Source organism: Eublepharis macularius, chromosome 5, assembly GCF_028583425.1.
Source record: "Eublepharis macularius isolate TG4126 chromosome 5, MPM_Emac_v1.0, whole genome shotgun sequence".
NCBI lineage: Eukaryota > Metazoa > Chordata > Lepidosauria > Squamata > Eublepharidae > Eublepharis > Eublepharis macularius.
In genome coordinates this window covers 74,873,631-74,879,079 of record NC_072794.1, presented here as the reverse complement: position 1 = coordinate 74,879,079, position 5,449 = coordinate 74,873,631, and positions in this window count along the sequence as shown.

Sequence of the window (5,449 nt, the reverse complement as noted above, 5' to 3'; positions counted from 1 at the left end):
TTCCCCTGAAGTTACCTCCTGGCACTCGTATTCAGAGGTTCACTGCCTCTGAATGTGGAGGTTTTCTTTAGTCATCACGGCTAGTATCCTTTTTGCAATAGTTAAAAAGCTGTCATGTATATCTGGATTTTGTCTTCTCACAGACAACCTCAGAACTCACGCAGTTCCATGTGTACCTTGGAGCCTCATGAAATTTCAGATTTTGGCTCTTGCAATTCTGCAGCTCTGCTGCAGTAAATTCTTAAGAGTCACCAGTCAATTTCATATTATTGTTTGAACTGGTGTACTTTACTGACTCCTGTTAGGTACTTAGCCATCACATTTGAAACACAAGCACATTATCTTTAAATCCTTGTGTATGTCACAGAACAATACTGTAGATTAGCCTCAGCTACCTGACATTCTTCCACTGTATACAATAAGTGACAAAAATATGCACTTACAAAATTGCAGTATACAAAGCAGGCTTGGACCTGTTGAAATCACAACATATATAGCATTCTTCAGGCTGAAGTCCTTGTGCATGGAGCAGAACACACAATGAAACCCAAATGGTCAAAGATGGTATTGTCAGTGGAAACTTGTGAAAACAGCGCTGCTGCTTGGTCACCGTAAGGTCTGGCCACACCGGACATTCCATGATTTCAAATACAGGGTCATATCCCAACAGACCCTCAGTATTAAGCAGGCTACTTATAATCCATGACAAAAAAATAATATATGAAAATTATTTTTTCCTGATGACAAAACAAAACAAAATGGATTGTCCTTTAAACCACCAAGAAGTGAGGGGAAAGAAGCTGGATTTACCTAGAAGGTTCTGCCTTCTCTGGTAAAAATATGGAGAGTTTTTTCTGAGGCAAGTGGTTGACAAACAAAGAGATTTCTATGGCAGCTAAATAGGTCTTAAACAATGTAATAAGAAATAAAAGAAAATTTATGGGAGTTTTCTTTTGCATATGTATATATTATTATTTCATTTACCCCTATGTATTATTATTTTGTGATTGCCTTTTACATTCTGAAATTTAAAAAGACTTCTGAGCCTGTATTTCATCTCCTTGTTGAAAGACATTTATACCACAAAGAAACATAAGGACTATGGATTAAAAATAGAGGAAGGTATCTGTTGTCCAATACCTGTCCCTTGACCTGTTTACCTTTACTTAACCCTGAAACACCTTTACTTTTCAATCAACAATATCTAGTTAGTTGGATATTTTGTTTTGACAATTGCCTCTATAATTTATTTGATGCAAATCTTCAATCTTACCCTGAGAAAAATTATACAATGTAATGCCTGTTGTGACAGAATGCATTTGAAAGGAGGTTTCCTAAATGCAGCAATCAGAGAAATGGGAGAGAAACAGTTAACTCTTGCTTAGAATAGAGAGTTTGAGTCACCGGCTGCTCCCTGCTCTCTGACTGGTCAGTTAGAACTTGGCTGAAGGGCTGACAGTTGGTTTTTGACAGGATTGTTCAGAGACAGTTTGTGAGTGAGTCTGACAGGGAAGGTTAGATAGGTTTCCCTCTAGAATGAGGGAAGAGGAAACTTTTGCCTTAACATCACTGTCTGAAGAAGAATTCTATTTAAGAATTCTTAGTATAAGTGTCAGCTGAAGCCCCCTTGACACAGACACCTTAGAACTGGGAGTGTGTTTTGGCCAGAGTGACTGGGTAGTAGGTTAGACTCCCTTTCAAGCCAAAAGAAGAAGTGTTATATCTTCTTAGGAGAAGAAAATTAATTCCTGCCCAGTTTCTAAAAGGGGCTTGGCTCTGAGGAAAACCCTGGGAAAACAGTTTTAAACTAACTCCAGGAAACCTGAACAGTCGTAGGACCCTCTGTGAAGAAACACTGTTGCTGCAACTAAAGTGTTAAGTAAAACACCACTCTCTGCTAAGAACAAAGAATATAAGAAACTAAACTTCAAGGAAACTACTTTGCCTGCTACTCAAAGTGTATTCTGTACTACCAACAAAATTTTACCTCAGCACTTTCATTTCCTGACTATGTTTATTCAATCCCTGCCTGTTAAATAAAGTTATTTCCTTTTGAACATTATGCAATTTCCAGTGCCATTTCCAACAAAAAGGAAGAGGGCTTCTGCTTCTCATCAAGTTCCTGGTCTGGGCTAAACAGCCAAAATTATATCTGACTGTCAGGGTGAGACTAATAGACTTTCAAACCACAAAAATTAACACGCTACTGAGGGCTGCTCAGCAAAAGCAGACAAACTGACTTTTGGTGGGAAAATCTACATCATAATGGGGGAGTGAAGAGGGGTCCATCAAACCTGTACTTCCTGGATACTCATGTAGGATAAGTGTTAAAATAATATCAACCAAGTATGTAGACACCAATTCAATTCAATTACTCTTATTATGGCCAGTTTTATATACAGATGTTTTAAGAAGCTGACAGACTTTCAAGTTGCTTTTTATGCAATGCTCATGTAAAATAAATCCACTTAAAAATACATCCCTCCTGGTCTGATCTTAGTGATAAAAATACAAATATCTTTGCTAAAAGCTTCCAATAGATTACATGAAAAGAAATAGCTACACAACACATTCAAAACATATAACATTTGTTAAAAGTCACATAAAGTCTTTCCTGAGGAAATATGGTTTATACATATGATTAAGAGGCACCTTATACAATAAACTTGACTAAAAATGAAGGAACCTGGCACATATATGTGCCGTATAATTCCATATATGATGGAATCAGGCTTAAATTAATGGCTGAGACCCAAAGATCTACACAACCTCCCACATGTATGAAGGGAGTTGTGACCTTGTATTCCTCAAAAAGAGGGAGCTATGTTAAATTTGCATACAAGTTACCATAATGTCCAATAAAAATCTTTTTGAGTATAAGATTTTTGGGGGAGTTATCTTATATTCAGGGTTGTCTTCATTTCCCAGCCAGCATGAAATATTATTTCCACTATATGTCCAATTACCTTCTATGTGGGTCATATGATAACCAAAGTCCATTGGTACAGAATCTAACTTTATTGTCCTTCTCCAGTCGTTGAACATCCTGATTGCTGATCTGAATACTTGATGGGTCTGTTTTGTCACCTGAAATGACAGCTAGTTTTGTATGTATCAGAAACAGTATTCTATCAATTACAGCCCTCTCCCCAAGGATCTCAGGGTGGTATATATGGTCCCCCCTACCCCAGGCAGACATAATATGAAAAACACCTTTCACAGTAAGTAGCTGGAATAAATCAAGCATATGAAGGGGAAGAGGAGAAGATGTGGCTACAGGCAGGAATAGTTGCAACTAGAGACGGGCACGGACCAGGAGGCGGCCACGGACCTCTGGTTTGGGGTTCGTGGACTTCCACGGACCACAGACCATGAACTTTTAAATGGACCGGCCCGGTTCAAGAACCGGTTCGATTAAGAAAGGCCTTGTTTTTCCCACAGATTTTCACTTGAGTAGACTTTCCCCACCAAGGGTTCTCATGTAACACTCCTCGATCATCACTTTTCCAAAGAGACAAACAACAACTTCCCCTCCCCTATTCTGACTGACCCTTAGCCACCCTTGGTGGAAGGAGGGAGACTTGTGCTCCTGTCCAGGAGGGGTGGCTGCCCACAAAACCCACTACATGGGGCTGCATCAACAATAGATGCCCTCCCTGGGGGCGAGGAGACCAACTCTCCATGATGGGAAATGAATGGATGTACTTCAGTGAAAGCCAACTCCACAACAGGAGATCATGTAGCAATTCAAAGGCCCCTTGCTGGAATGGAAGGCACGAGAGGGATGGAAAGGATGTCTTCCACACCTCAAGGAAAGGAGACTTATGCTACCCTGTTCAGAGGGAGCCTCTTTGGGCAGTGGACAACGAGGCCCACCTCAGTGACATGGTGTGTCTGCTTGCTTGGGTTAGGGGCAAGGCTCTGACCTGGGCCACTGTCCTACTTGTCACTGGACTTTGAGGATTGAGCCTCAGAAGGGCCCTTGCACTCGCAGGAGCAGGATGGTTGCCAATGACACCCACTTCACTGAACGTTGTGGCGTCAACAAAGGAAGGACATGCGGGCACTGCGGACGCCTCCCCCACACCTGGGGGAAGGGAGCAGAAGCGGACTCCCCAGTTGGAGGGGCCCTTGTGCTCACAGGAGCAGGAAAGTCACCAACAACACTCACTTCACTGAACCGAATGTGGCGGTGTCGGTAAAAGAAGGGCATGCGGGCACTGCAGCCCCCTCCCCCATGCCTGGGGGGAGGGAGCGGAAGTAGCCTCCCCACTTGGAGGGGCCCTTGCGCTCACAGGAGCAGGATGGTCACCAATGATACCCACTTCCCCAAACGTGGCGGCGTCAGCAAAGGAAGGACATGTGGGCACAGCAGCCCCCTCCCTCACAGCATATCCACCTTCCTGCCTCACCAGAAAGGATGGGAGGGATAACAGTCGTGCCTTAGACTGTTTTGTCAACATACAAATTATAATGGAAGTAGTTGAGTTTATAAAGAATAAGAGGAGATACTTAGAAGGTACGAGGGACAGGGCTTGTCGTCAGGAGGAGGATACCAGGGACAGGGCTTGTTGTCACGAGGAGGATATGAGGGACAGGGCTTGTCATCAGGAGGAGGATACCAGGGACAGGACTTGTCGTCAGGAGGAGGATACAAGGGACAGGGCTTGTCGTTAAGAGGAAGATACCAGGGACAGGGCTTGTCATCACGAGGAGGATATGAGGGACAGGGCTTGTCAGGAGGAGGATACCAGGGACAGGGCTTGTCATCAGGAGGAGGATACCAGGGACAGGGCTTGTCATCAGGAGGAGGATACCAGGGACAGGGCTTGTCGTCAGGAGGAGGGGGAGGTTCCCCCCATTCCCAACAGGCCAAAATAGAGCGCGCTGGTATTCTCACCGAGGGGGGGGGGAAGGAGGCCACATTTGCCCAGGGGAAGCCTGATCCCACAGCTACCAGGTGACCACACCTGAAGCTCCATCTTAGTGTAAACTCAGCGGCAGCCGACCTCACCCACCTTCCTGCCATGCCAGAAAGGATGGAAGGGACAGTACGTGTCATCATGAGGAGGACACGAGGGACACTACGTGTCGTCATGAGGAGGGAGAGGAGGGGGAAGGTCTCACAGCTACTGACTGTCCTCCTTAGCCAAGGGTCCCACCAAGGGACATTGCGGCAGCGGCAGCAGATCCACCTTCCTGCCTCGCCAGAAAGGACCACAGTTGCAGGACACATCCCCACCCAACTGAAAGAGGTCCCGTCGGGGAGCCTCCACATTGTCAACCAAATGTATCCTCACACAATGCAGTCGGCCGCTGTAAAACCAAAGAGAGAGCAGCACAATAGCCAAAAGCAGCCGACTGCACCCACACACCTTCCTGCCTCACCGGAAAGGTCCACACACAGTTGCAGCACGACACATTCCCACACAGCTGAAAGAGGTCCCGT